Raw genomic sequence first — 15,754 nt, 5'->3', positions numbered from 1 at the left:
GGGAGGGAGCGAACACCATGTGTGCACGCTGCACAACGTGCAGCGAAGCGCCGTGATATGCACTGACGTCATCCCCCAGGGGCCAGTGGTGGTTGGCAGTATGTCTCAGTACGTCACAGTATGCCATTAGCACTAAATCGCTGCCTTTTTTTACTTCAGTGCGAATAGAAGGCTGCGGCTGAGCGATGGGGCTCACTCGAGAAAGCCAGATATCAGAGTATACGCAGAACACAGAACGCTTTTGCTGCCTGAGATAAATGTCACCTATGAGGTAAAAGTTTTGCCAGCTCGGGACGGCGTAGGCGACTTACGGCAGAATTAAGGTTAGTGATGCAATATCCGTGAATTAGCTGTAGGAGTGATGCGATTTCCATTTATCATCTATGCCTTGCGGCAAAACCCACGAATTAAAACTAAAGTGCGAAGCTTATACGCCTTCGGGAGATCACCCGCTTAGTGACTCGGTGCCGTCAAGTTTTTGTCGTCGTTTTGCACTGCTTGTCAATATGCCAATGCACTGAAGCACCGAGGAGGCGACTGCCAGTTTTCCGTTGGTCACAAGCTGGCCAAGATGTAGCATCGCTCGAATCAGGGCAAATGACTCTGCAGCCTTTCCATAAGAAACCAGAACCTGCCACCTAACACGCTCCGCAGAGCAATTTGAGAACTCTCCGAGTGTTAGTGTGTCGCTTATCGTCTCTGAATTTGATAAGTGTGAAGCGCAACGTGCGGCGGCGAACTCTTGCTTAGCGCAGCTCATGATAGCGTCCCTGGCATAATCAACGCTGTGGGCGTCTCTCGAGGTCGCCAGCCACGGAGGCGCGTGCCAGAACGAGAGGCCGCCCGGGCGCCGCCGTTCGGGAGGCTTGCAGCTCGCTCCGAGGAGCTGTTAGCCAGGGGCACCCGGCGCGTTTTATTAGGGACGCCTCGATTCCCAGCTGGTGCGCGAGTTCAAAATTGTTTCAAGTATTCGGCAGCCTAGCTGCGGTCAACGTCTCAGACCGTAAGGACGATAAAGAAGTGTCGCACACACGCACGTGCACACACACACGAAAGCGCTGTGTGTGCTTTTTTTTCTATCTGTGTCCAGAGTCGCGCTTCTTCAGTCGTCCTTGCGCAATACCAGTGGGCCCAAACTGCCATCCTGGTGAACGTCTCAGACGCAGATACCAAGTCTACCGAGTGTTTCTGTGACGACTATCGCAGCTCTAAACTAGGTCATCTGTGACAAGTGAGGTTTTTTTTTTTTATGCGAAGCATACTAGCCGCACAACCACGCTCTTCCTTGCTGCACCGCGCGCGGCCGCGTAGCTACCATATGACGTCATAACAGCTGCAAAAGCGGAGGCTCAACTCGTGCGCTCGCTTGCGGCCGCGTAGCTACATAGCCGGGTCTCAGCTCGTGCGCTCGCCTGCATGAGTTGTTTCTTCGTCTAGCCGAACCAAATATAGCCAAGCAACAGCAGTTCACCAGGCTAAACAGTGGTTCAACAACTAAAATAAAGGCTAGTATGCTTGGCATCCTGGGCTTAACCTTAGCTAAGCCACAGCCATTTTTTTTACACTCCACTCTTTGACTCCATGGGAGATGTTGCGACCACATAATTGAAGTCAGCGAGTATATACTAAAAACATAACATTCTGCTAGAAATGTGCTTTGCTCCAGCTTTGAAAAATGAGGACGCACATTGAGTCCGTATTCCTGGAAGTTGGTGCTGTGCATGAAGTTTCTATAGCAAAACTTTATGCTCGAAGTACCGGCTGTGTTTAATTGTGCAATTACAACAGGCCCCTAAACTCAATAATTGAAAAGTTATTGACATAACTTTTAATGCTTATAATTGTACTTGCGATTGTCACTCAAAGTGTGATACCTGCCACTTCCATGAAGCTTGGCTAGCAGAAATGAACATTTTATTTTGAACCCCTTACTTTCATTAATCAGAGGCAGTCGTCGCTGAAAGGCGCGTTATTTCCCGTTACTAAATGAGGGCGGCCTACGTCCACCCCTTTCGCAACATTGCCCATTCTTGCGATGTCTAAATCTGCAACAGAATATGTATGGTCACGCTTTTCGTCTCGGCCCGTTTCTGTCCGATATGATAGGGCCACCTTTTTTTGCTCTGCCATCGCGCACGGTTTCATTATTGCCTGTATTAGCGTTGAAGTTTTGTTATGAATATCTGGAATTATTTCATTTGAATATTTTAGAAAAATAGGGATACATTAACCTGTGACTACTATCAAAAGTGCCCTATAAGGAACCTTTTACCATGTTCTAATTAAGAAGTTTATTGAGGAATTTTTATTAGTAAGTATTCTGAAAGCCACTTATTAGTGGTAAAGCATGTCCGGTGTCATTTGAAATTCATTTGCTAAAAAGCCAGGTTCGCTACGCTTATAGCCTTTTAATAAAAATCTGTATGGCAAAAAAAAAAACACCCTGTAAGTCTTTGAGGTAGCCATAATTCAAACATGCGAACCATCAAATCTTTTCTTCCACGTACCAATGAGCTCATCGGTGATTTGCCTCAATAAGAAACTTAAGCACATGGACTAGTCGGTGAGAGCTGTGAGTCCCGTGTCCTGTGACAACATGGCAGCCTGAAAGTCATATATGAGCCGTGCTGAACCTGTTCGACGCTGTGGTTCACGAACGATTATAAATTTGTTCCCTCGACCTGGAACTGAACCGGGTTCCACAAAATGCATTATTATGTCATACAGAAAGGAAGTTGCGTACATTAAAACGAAAACAGTCACAACTTACTTATATAAACACTTTTCTTTCTCTGTAGTGTCACATAATTTATATTTATAAATTAAAAGTATATTAAATATGTCATCTTTATTGTTTAAATTCTTACCTAAAATGAATACTTTATTCTATAATTCGACCCATGCCCCTCTCTGACCAAGAGCCTCGTAACCACTGGCTTCTTGTCCATTCCCCCGTAGTGGGTGAGCGCAATTATTTCAGGAAATAGCAGGCAAGCGAAAAGAAGATGGTAGTCGTCCCTGTCAGAGAATGCTGTGTTCCCAGTGAATGAGCTCAGAGCTTAATGGACCACTGAGGTCTGCTGACTTTTATTTTTTTATTCTTTTCGGTTCGTCACTCCAGAACAAAATGATCGGCTAGGCTGTGTCGGGGATGCAGCCACAGTAGAGTACGTGAAACGTTTTGTACCTGCTGGCGAGGGTGCATGGGCATTAGGCTACAGGAATGACGTAACCAAACACACAAGCGACATTTATTCTTGCGTTTGAAAGCTTACATGTTTAACTTATGATACAGCTAGCGCCGGTCCTACGTGCTAGCTCCCAGCTCGTAGTGGGCACGCCGTGGTCAAAGGTGGGGGGCGCGAATCGGTATCCTTTTGTCTTGCTGCCCGAGTCACTTCACGCCATGTCTGAAGCCCTCGTGTCAAACACGTGGCCATCACAGTCAAGCAACCAATTTCGTCGACAAATCGCACTCTTGTAAGGCTTACAACTCCTGATTAGCACTGGTTTGAGTTTGACGGATTATACTTATAGGAACCGAAGTTAGGTCCGCTACAGCAATGTGTGCGTCAGCGAGCGAAAGGCCTGAGAACCGTCGGAACCGTTGGCAGGAGCCGAAGAAACTTTTTTATTATTCTTCTTCTGACCTCACAGCTCGCAGCACGAGGCACGAGGCACAAGCGCCGGAGCGCGCCTTACATAAAAGGCGGCCGAGGAGGATGACGTTGGCTGCGAGAGGGCTCCCCCCCTTAAGAAACTTTCAACGCCTTCAGGTGCGAATTGTGCCGAAACATCGAATCCAGGCCCTTCTTAAATTCGACCTAACGAGACCTCTAATGTGTATCATGCAGAACTGGAATCAGATTGGAGCTCAGATGATGGCCCGCAAGGAACACACATGGAGCTCGACTCCCGTGCTCTCAAACGCCGCGCATCTCCTGTAGCGCATGGATTTACAACGATTCACAAGATGAAGAGAAAAAAAAGCGCCGGCGTTCTAGATACAGCAATTACGTGTTGTAGAAAAGAAATAATTTTCGCCGGACACTTTATCATAATTCAGGGGGGGGGGGGGGGCTTCAAGACCGATTTGAGTAGTAAACGTTTGTGGGATTGGGCTGCTAACAATAAGCTATCATGCATTCACGCAAGAACACCCACATTTATTTGCAGTCAGTCACTTTCCACGATAGATCTTAGTTTCGCTAGCTCTAATTTGTCTATTTCTGCATGATCTGCTATATATCCCCTTAGTTTTGTTTCCAAATTGCATAATGCCCTCAATTTTGTTACCACACCACATCCCAATGCCTCGCTCTTTTTATTAAGTGATTTTAATTTCCCTCCAATTTCGTGGACTACCATACCTCCGGCATAAATATTGCCCTCTACTCAATGTACAGAATTTTTAGACCTGTGCTTTTTATTTTCGTTATCCCAACTAATTCGCATGCCAACAAGCATCACACGTGGAAGCGCTAACACCCTCGATCTAGTGCTGACTACCAACCCCGAGCTCGTCTCTGAAGCATCTTACTTAGCACGACTTAGCGATCACTTGCTCCTCGCATTCGAAGTTAGCATCCCTGTCACAAAAACTATCAACAAAATTAAACTAATACGCGACTACCGCAATGCAAACTTTGAAATTATTAACATCGCACTTTCCCGCTTTCTTGGCCCTTTCCTAGATAACTTTAATGAAAGAACGGTTGAAAATAACTGCAACGCTTTCAAGTATAAAGTTCACGAGATGGCGACAAAATACATTCCCTTGTGCAGTTTTCGTTCTAACCCAAAAGAACCATGGTACAACGTCCGCCTTAAACGGCTATCGAGTCGTAAGAAACGTTTCTTCAGGGCAGCTAAGCGCTTTCCCTCCGAACAGCGTTGGGCTTCCTATAAGCTCGTTGACAGTGCTTACATCGACGGATTAAAACGTGCGAAAAATAATTACCTTCAATACACATTGCCCTCAATGCTTTCTAACGATCCTAGAAAGTTTTGGCGCGTTATTATTCCTCTCAAATGTAACTCCATTCAGCTAGTCGATCCCAGTGGCTCTCTTATACCTGTTGCTGTGTTATACCTCTTTTGCTGTCATGACAGCAAAACTGCCATACAAAATTTTAGCAAGGGAAGGATCTCGCCCTTAGCGGCCAGAATCCTAGGCCAGAGAAAGTTAAATAGAAAAATTCAAATAATTTGGACTCCGGCGTACGAAGCCGTCCCCGGCAACGAGGCGGCCCACGAGCTGGCTCGAGATATCTACCGCCGAGCCACTACGGGGCTCTTCGATGACCGGGGAGCGGAGAGTTCATGCTAAAATATGGGGAGATCACGCAGCATTATAGATTGGCTCGCAGACTGGTATCCCCGCCAGACCTGAAATTAAACAACATACAAGCAGTCGCGTGGAGACGACTGCAAGCTTATACGTATCCGCACTCAGTTATGGCGAACCACATGTTCCCCGAAGCCAGGAGCGATAGGCGTAATCTTTGTGGGGCGAGAGGAACCCTCGGCCACATAACATGGGAATGCCCGTACTCTCCCGGGGGGACGCACAATATTGGCAGCAGATACACCTGGCAGACCCTGCTGCGCAGCTCGGACTCTGAGCTCCAGCTCCGACTCGTCCAACTGGCTGAAGAGCTGCTGGGACCCAAGACCTTCCAGCCTGCATCTGAGGCGGCGGCACCCGCCCCCTGACCTGCGTGTCGAGGGGTGGGTAGATCACCTTATCGCTTGGAGAATGAATGAATGAATAAAGCCTTTATTTTAAGGAAGGGGATGGCTCTAGGCCGCTGATAGGGATTAGGAGGGAAGGGAATGTGGGTACCCAGACTGTTGGCTGAAACACTTCTTCATCTCAGTCTGGGATCTTTCGCTTTATGCAGGCTCAGGTGTATGTTCAGTTCCTGCCGCTCTCACATGGGCTGATCGACCCCTTCTACACTACTCGAAACAGGCCACTTTGTCTGCCATATGTCGCAATGGCTTTCTGTGTTTCAGGGTTAGTTTGTATTGCAATTCCTAATGTTCTAATGTCTCCGTGTAGTAGATGCTGAATGTTGGATCTCCCTTAAAGTTTATTCTATCTCTTGTGCGTGAATGTGGTTGGGTTACCTGCAGGGGATGGCTGGCCAGTGCGTTGTGACCGGCGCGATGGAGGGACAATGTATGGTCAGCGATCAAGCGTCGAATAGTAGAACTTGTGGGAGAGGGAGAGGCTATGCGACAACGAAAGGATAGAAGCGATAAGGAAGATTCTTTTTTCAAGTGTGATATGCTGATGGTCGTAAGAGTATGTGGAATGAATATGACTGATGGCGCGATCTTGAACTGCTTCAAAGGCTTTGGCGAGGTATGCTTTATGCGGATCCCAGATGGAAGATGCATATTCAAGTTTCGTTCTTATTAATGATTTATAGGGTAACAGTTTTACATTCAATGGAGCGAAACGATGGTGACGTTTTAGAAATCAAAATTGTTTGTGAGCTGACTAAATCACATTAGTAACATGTGCGATTCAGGTTTGGTCATTAGCTAAGATGACATCTAAGTATTTGTAAGATTCTACTAATTCCATGGTGACGTTACCAATCCGATAATAAAAACGAAGTGAGTGATGACGACCGATAAATGAAACAAGTTTGCATTTATTAGAGTTGAATATAGTCAGTCGCACCCAAATATTGGTGCGCCTTGCGACATGAAATTGTTGGATTATCAAATGCTGGAACTATTAAATCACTGTCCAGAGATAGTCTACGTAGTGTCTCAGTCTCTTATCACCATAAAAAATCGAGCTAAACCTCTTACAGGTCTAACTGACGAATTTTATTGTGTAATCACAACCTATCGTAGACATGTTTGTGAAAATGACATTGGCCGAACGTGCAGAGCCGTTTCAATACCAATTGAAGACTGATATGAGTTTGTTCTAAAGGCATGTGTCACTTCTGACTTCGTCAATTTGATTTTCAGCCTCTTCCTAAATAAGAGTTACACTAGCACTTGTTTCTTGGCAGGAGCAAGAGCAGCAGCTATATTTTGAAGCAATGGGTGGCCACGTTTTGGTGACGTGTACCTAAAATTTGAACTGTGTAGGCATAGGCACCGACAAAGGGGGAGGGGGGGGGGGGGGGTGTCAGGGGACTCCAGGGCCCGAGCCCACTCCAGAGTTTACCGAGAGAAGGGGGGGGGGCTGAGCCCCCCCCCCCAGCGATGCCGAAGACCCCTCCACCACCCCCACCCCCACACACACCTAAAGCGCCATTACATTTGTCATTACCATTACCTTTGTCACCCTCATCATTTCAGGTTTCTTTTTACTTTCCTCGACCTTTTCATTTGAAATTTTACTGGGGCTAATAGCTTACTGCATAATTGTTGGCGCGGACGTGCACGGCTCTTAATTCATACTTTCGCTTTACTTCTGCAACAGCTGACAATAGGAGGACAAGCTCATTAGAAGCACCAGCGGCGGCTGCCCCATCCGTATTTTCTCATTTCAACATTGTTTTAAATTTCCACTGTAAAGACCATGTACATACAAAAGATATTTAAATATACACCCAGGACAAAGTTATACATTTCTGAAAAAAGATGGAGGTAGCCAATTCAAATTGATTTCTAAAAGTATGACTCGCATATGCCTAGAGAATGAATATGTTGCTGTATGCTCACCACGCCTCAAATTACTTTGCGTACTTTTTTGACCATGAAAAAACCCTATAGACTTCAGTGATCACTTCGGCAGAGTATTTTATCAATGGCGTGTGAAATGCACGTGAATCTTGCGTGTCTCAGTATTGCTTCTCTTTCCAGCAGGCAATGCTCACGATTCATGAAAAAAAAAATCTAATAATTTCCAACGACAATTAGGGATAGAAATATCGTCAGTAGCATGCAAAGGTCATAAATATATACAGGGTGTCCCAATTAACTATCATGCACCAAGACTTAAAGAAAAAAACAATGCGTTATCGAAGAAAACCTAGTGCAATTTGTTTCCAGCACAGTGGAGTAGCTGCCCATAATTTTTATGCGAAGCATATTACGAGAGCTCAACCCAGCTCCTCAGGCGCGGCGGTGTCGCCTTGAAACCACGTGACACCGTGACGTCACGACAGAGGAGAAGTGGCTTTGGCTCAACTCTTGCAAGACGGGCTGGGTGGGAATCGAACCAGGGTCTCCGGAGTGTGGGACGGAGACGCTACCACTGAGCCACGAGTAAGATGCTTCAAAGCGGTACAAAAGCGCCTCTAGTGAATGCGGTGTTGCCTTAGAAACGAGCTGTTTCTAAGGCGTGCGTCTCTTGCTCAGGCGCACATTTCGTTGCCGCGCCGAACGCTGCTTTGCTCGACGCTCACCGCGTCCAATGCGGGGCGCGTAGTCGCTGTCCTGTAGCCCATTGTCTTACACCCCTTGGCGGGTCGACGGGAACGCTGTCGCGTTCCACTCTTGAAGGCGAAGCAGTAATGCATGAGTTGTTTCTTCGTCTAGCCGAACCAAATATAGCCAAGCAACAGCAGTTCACCAGGCTAAACAGTGGTTCAACAACTAAAATAAAGGCTAGTATGCTTCGCATCCTGGGCTTAACCTTACCTAAGCCACAGCCATTTTTTGTTACTGAGATTTAATTAAGTAATTGTATTTGATTATCTAACTCGAGACGTACTATCCTAATTATCAAAGTGTCAATGAGGCATTTGAAGGCACAGCCAAGGGACACCTAACTGCGGTGTTTTCAGTGACGTACAAATTGCGGACTAATTTTCCACGACTGATAAATAAATCTCGCAAAATATGGAAAATACCACGTGACTGTGCTACCACCCGCATAATAAATTAACGCTCTCGAACAGGCTCCCTCTGAGTTAGCCAGAACAAAATAAAGGAAATAAAGAAAAACATCGTGATCGAGCCTTATCTGCCGCGCCGCGGCTGAAGTAACACGTCGGGTTTGGTGTTGGAAACAAGCTGTGATAGCTGTTGTCTTAGCGTAGATAAAGTGCACGGATGTTCTTTTCCCACTAAACCTATCACTACAAAAGCGAATTGACAACGTCAGTGAAAATGTTGAAAGGTGCGTTTTGTTTCGTCCCAGTCGCCATGTCTGTCTCTAATGAGCAGAAGGCATGATCTTAAGGCATGATTCTTGCACACACACACACACACACACACACACACACACATATATATATATATATATATATATATATATATATATATATATATATATATATATATATATATATATATATATATATATATATATATATATATATATATATATATATATATATATATATATATTGTAGCGAAGAGATTAGAATTGGTGGAGTGTGCGGGGTAACCTCAGACGATCATCCTGGAACTCCGGTCCCGTACCTTACCATCTATCATGCCCCAAGACGCCTCCCAGCAAACGCCTCCTCCTGCACCCACTGCGTGTCCCGGGGTGCCTCGTCATCGCGACCCTCCTATCTACACTGGAGCGGACGACACTGACGTGGACGAATGGCTCACGGCGTACGACAGGGTAGGCGACCATAACAAGTGGGATGAAGCAGCCAAATTGAGCCATGTTCTGTTCTACCTCGCTGGAGTGCCCAGCCTGTGGTATAACAACCACCAAGCAGAGTTCCAGACATGGTCGGAATTTAAGACTTCCCTCGCTGATGTATTTGGTCGCCCTGCTGTTCGCAAGCTGCGTGCCGAGCAACGTTTGCGAGAACGAGCTCAACAGCCAGGCGAAACGTTCACCAGCTATATCGAAGATGTCCTGGATCTATGCAGGAAAGTCGATTCGACCATGGCGGAGTCTGATCGCATCCGAAACATACTGAAGGGCATAGAAGACGACGCCTTTAACATGTTGCTGGCCAAAAGTCCACGCTCTGTGGCTGAAATTGTCACACTGTGCCAGAGCTATGAAGAACTCCGCAGGCAGCGGTCACTGACCCGTCGATCTCTACCGCGTGACGAACACCTCGCTGGTTTGGCTGCCATGTCCAACCAGGCAGCGTTGCTCGCAGAAATGAAGGCGTTCGTCCGCGAGGAAGTTGCCCGGCAACTCTCGTTGATGGATGTTGCACAGCCGCATTCGGTACATGCGCCTACGCCAAGTTTTGCGCCTCCGCTTCGCCGCGTCATAGCGCAAGAACTGCACGAGGTTTTGCCTGAGCACCACCAGCGTGTTCCTGCGGCTGCGCCTCACAGCTACGCCGAAGTCATGGCCAGGCCCCAACAGATGCCGACGGCTGTGCCACTAAGCTACGCGGAAGTCGTCACCCAGCCTCAACAACTCCCTCAACGGGGACCTCTCACGTACGCCGAAGTCCTCGCTATGCCCCGACAACAGCCGGCTATGCAATCACTTCACCAGGCGCCACGTCCAACGCGTCCTTCCACATGGATGGGACCTGCCGCAACGACTCGGTGGCGTACAGCGGACAATCGACCAATATGTTTTGCGTGCGGCTATGCAGGCCACGTCGCACGCTACTGTAGTCGCGTGCAGTCGCCTAGCGCTACACCTTATGGGCCAAGTTCTATGGCGGGTTCTCCGCGCCCTTATTACGACGACGAACCTCGGGCTGCGTCACCACCATTCCGCCGGTCCACCAACATCCGCCGCTCAACTTCTCCACGCCGACGCTCCCCATCACCGATGCGGCCTCGTCCCGAAGCTCGGGATGAGGAAAGCTAATCGTCGTAGTCCATGAGGCAAGGGCTGCGACGCCGTCGAAACGCGGAAGTCCTCAACGTAGCCCGACCAATGTAATAGACGTGTTAGTAGACGGTGTGCGCACATATGCCCTCGTGGATACCGGAGCCGCTGTATCAGTTATGGACGCAAAGCTTTGTCGCTTCCTTCGAAAGGTTACGACGCCCATTGCTGGATTCGCCCTCCGCACAGCAGGCGCACAGCGTATTCACCCGATTGCGGCGTGCACCGCTCGTGTTCTCATCGAGGACGTTGTATACGCCGTCGAATTTATTGTGATTTCCTCGTGCTCCCACGAAGTTATCCTGGGGTGGGACTTTCTCGCCCGCCACGATGCCGTCATTCATTGCGCACGGGCCGAACTCGAACTGTCGCCGATCTCAGATATGACACTTGCCGATGATGCTTCTTTTGCAAACAAACTACTCGTCAGGCACGACACCAACGTTCCTCCCAACTCGTCAGTGATTGTATCAATGCATTGCAGCAGCCTCTCTGACGCCATCGCACTACTTTCTCCATCAGGCCGCTTTTACACTCGAAAACGTCTGCTGCTGCCTTTTGCGACTGTGAACGTCAAACAGGGCTCCACAGCTATTTTTGTCTGTAACCCCTTCTCATACCCTGTGATGCTGCTTCAAGGCGAATGTCTTGGCCACGTGGAAGTGCTCGACGCCGTACAAATTACGGATGTTCCCGAAGACACGTCCTGCGCCAGTTACAACACGCTCGGTTCTCTGTCGACGTCCGACCCTTTGCCCACAGGTGTGTTCGATTCATCTATTGCCGATGGCCTCACCTCACCTCAGCGTTCGCAGCTTCTGCGCATCTTAGAAGAATTTCGTTCTTCTTTTGATGTCGAGCAACCTTCCTTGGGCCGGGCGTCTGCTGTCACGCACCATATTGACACTGGCTCCCAACCACCATTGCGGCAACGACCATATCGCGTCTCTGCGACGGAACGTCGTGTGATTAATGAGCAAGTGGACGATATGCTTCGCCGCGAAGTGATCCGACCCTCGAACAGTCCATGGGCATCCCCTGTCGTCCTTGTTACGAAAAAAGACGGCTCGATACGGTTCTGTGTAGACTATCGCCGCCTAAACAAGATCACTCGCAAAGATGTATACTCGCTGCCGCGAATTGATGACGCCATCGATAGCCTACAAGGAGCAGAATTCTTTTCATCTCTAGATTTACGCTCCGGCTATTGGCAAGTACCCATGGCTGACGTCGATAGGCCGAAGACAGCCTTTGTCACACCCGACGGCTTATACGAATTTAACGTCATGCCGTTTGGACTTTGTAATGCGCCAGCAACTTTTGAACGCATGATGGACAAAGTCCTCCGCGGTTTGAAGTGGCACACGTGCTTATGTTATCTCGACGACGTTGTTGTTTTTGCCTCTGACTTCACCACGCACCTTCAACGCCTACGGCATGTTTTGACTTGCTTAGCGAACGCTGGCCTTCAACTGAACCTAAAGAAGTGCCGATTTGCAGCGCGGCAGCTCATGATACTAGGCTATGTCGTCTCGAAGGATGGAATCCTACCCGATCCAGCCAAACTTCGTGCCGTAGCTGAATTTCCTAAACCGACGTCCGTCAAAGAACTGCGCAGTTTTGTAGGTTTGTGTTCCTACTTCCGGCGCTTCATTCGCAATTTCGCCGCCGTCATATCGCCCCTGACGAAGCTCCTTGGCAGCAACGGACCTCTCCATTCGTGGTCGTCCGAGTGCGACGAGGCGTTCACTAAGCTCCGTCGTTTGCTGACGTCTCCTCCCATTTTGCGCCACTACGATCCAACGGCACCTATTGAGGTACACACAGATGCCAGCGGTGTTGGCCTCGGCGCTGTCTTAGCACAGCGCAAAGAAGGGTTTCCTGAATATGTTGTGGCATATGCAAGCCGTATGCTTACTAAAGCCGAGACCAATTACACCGTCACGGAAAAAGAATGCCTGGCGATCATCTGGGCGCTTACCAAGTTCCGGCCTTATTTGTATGGTCGCCAATTTGATGTCGTCACGGACCACCATGCACTATGCTGGCTGTCGTCATTGAAGGATCCCTCAGGCCGTCTCGCCCGCTGGGCGCTTCGCTTACAGGATTACGATATCCGCGTACTGTACCGCAACGGACGCCAGCATGCTGATGCTGACGCCCTCTCACGTTCTCCCTTGCCAGACGACAATGCCTGCTGCGCAATATCCCAGCTTGACGTTTCTTCCGTCGACATTGGGACCATCGCTTCTGAGCAGCGCAAGGACCCCTGGATTGCCTCCATCATAGACTGCCTTGCTGATCCGTCATCGCAGCCAACCACTCGTGCATTGCGCCGTCAAGCTCGCCATTTCGCCATTCGCGACGACCTGCTTCATCGACGCAATTACACCTCTGACGGCCGCCAGTGGTTATTAGTTGTACCTCGAAGCCTGCGTTCTGAAATCTGCGCATCGTTCCACTCTGATCCACAGTGTGCGCATTCGGGACTTTTCAAAACCTACCAGCGCCTCCGACGACGCTACTACTGGCGAGGAATGTACAACTACATTCAAAAGTTTGTTCGTTCATGCCCCGACTGCCAGCGCCGAAAATCTTCACCCCACCTCTCGCCAGCTGGCCTGCAGCCTCTACCCTGCCCTACCCAACCGTTCGGGCGCGTTGGCATCGATTTGTATGGACCACTTCCCCTGACGTCGGCTGGTAACCGCTGGGCCATTGTGGCAGTAGATCACCTTACACGATACGCTGAAACCACCGCTCTCCCAGCAGCTACAGCGCGCGATGTTGCATCTTTCCTGCTTCGCCGATTCATCCTGCGGCATGGTCCACCTCAAGAATTGCTCAGCGATCGCGGACGCGTCTTCCTGTCGGAAGTAGGTGAAGCGATTCTCAAAGAGTGCCACGTTGTTCATCGTACGACTACGGCGTACCACCCTCAAACGAATGGCCTCACAGAACGCTTCAACCGTACGCTCGGCGACATGCTTTCAATGTACGTTGCTTCCGACCACACGAACTGGGACGCCATTCTGCCATTCGTCACCTACGCGTATAATACCGCTACGCAGAGCACCACTGGATTTTCACCCTATTTCTTGTTGTATGGTCGACACCCTTCGCACACCATCGACACCATTCTTCCGTACCGGCCGGATGCATCCGAGTACGTCCCTATTTCTGACACGGTCCGACATGCAGAAGAGTGCCGTGACCTCGCACGGGCCTTTACTTCCGATGATCAAGAGCGCCAGAGGAGCACTCGCGGTGACGCCACTGCCGCGGTCACCTTCGATCCGGGAGCGCTCGTGTGGCTCTCAGTCCCTTTAACTGCCCCTGGCCTCTCATCAAAACTGGTCCCTAAGTATGAAGGCCCTTATCGTGTTCTCGAACGCGCATCTCCTGTAAACTATGTCATCGAACCAGTTGAGCCATCTGAAGACATGCGCCGCCGGGGACGAGACATTGTCCATGTCGACCGTTTAAAGCGTTACTACGACCCACTCATCGTGACGAGCTGTTAGGTCGCCGGACGGCTCCCTTCTCGCTCCCGGGGGGTGGTTGTAGCGAAGAGATTGTAGAAGAGACGCTAGTGGGTTCAGCGCTACTGGCTCTAAACGCTAGTGGGTCGAGCTGCTCAGCAACGGCTCTCGTGCTTGGAAGCTGTGACTGCCCTGCCCGTCGACGTTGCGCTGCTCCCGAGCTCTGCCAAATAAACACCTTTAGAATATATATATATATATATATATATATATATATATATATATATATATATATATATATCAGTCACGCATCGACTATCATCAGAAATTATGAAAATCTGAGACAATCCGGCAGCTTCCACAAATAGGGGCGGAGGATTCCATCTTTGAGACCTGGCGTATACCCACGGATGTTCTAGCTTTTATGGCCTAAAGCCCTCATGCTGCCGTGCGGGACGTGGCTTCCCAGTTACCAATTTCCAAGTCATCAGTTTGGAGAATTCTAATTGACGGCTTTTCACTTGTACCACCTTAACCGGCACTAATGCTTACAATGCTTACACATAGCCACATAGCAACCACGGCAGGTTTAGTTTAATAATAAAAATTGTCTGTAGCATATGTGCTTTTTATGTGCGCTGTACTGCTGCTACTGGGTGGAATCAGAGACCTCTGTCAGGCACTCATTGCCTTTGTTCCTGCATCATTACGAGATATTATATAGTTTCTAGAAATAAATGCAAATTAAAATAATTTTACGAGCCCGCATGGTTCTCCATGTGTGATTGATAAATAAAATGTAAAAACAACTGACAGACGCGCTTACTAATAGTAATAGTAATAGTAATTCCCAATGCACTTCCGAACCCGGATATATCGAATCGGAAGGGAATCACAAAAAAAAGTTTCATATATAGGTAATTTGATATAGAATATATATATACACAAAAATTTCCATGGGGATTTTACAGCTGGTCGATGTACACAATTATTCGTTTTATGCGGGTTCGACATATCCGGGTATGACTCCATTTTATATTCCACATCCGCCGCCAAGGTCGTGAGTGGTGGCTCTGGCTAACATTCCCAGGGTTAGTTCTTGTGGAAAAACATAATTACCCTAGAAAGGGGATGGTGAAAAGGCACCGCGGTAGCTCAATTGGCAAGAGCATCGCACGCCTAATGCGAAGACGTTGGTTCGTGTCCCACCTGGGCCAGTTGTTTTTCAACCACTTTCATTTCCTTTTATTTATTATTTCTCTAATTCAATTAAGAAGTGCAGATAATTTCTGCTATGCTGTCCTTTGAGTCATTGTTTGTTGGCTTCTTACGATATGACTGTGTATAGATATACAGGGTGTTCCAGCTAACTTTAGCCAGAGGTTTAAAATATGCGAATGTCACGTAGCTGGACAGAACCAAGGTAATGTTGTTCGCCGTCGCATGGATGTACTAAAATTATTTTTAATTCCGCCTAATTAGATAATAAGACTTAGTTAATTAATGAACTTATGAAATATTATAAATA

Source organism: Dermacentor albipictus, chromosome 1, assembly GCF_038994185.2.
Source record: "Dermacentor albipictus isolate Rhodes 1998 colony chromosome 1, USDA_Dalb.pri_finalv2, whole genome shotgun sequence".
NCBI classification, from domain to species: Eukaryota; Metazoa; Arthropoda; class Arachnida; order Ixodida; family Ixodidae; genus Dermacentor; species Dermacentor albipictus.
This window is presented reverse-complemented; position numbering follows the sequence as displayed.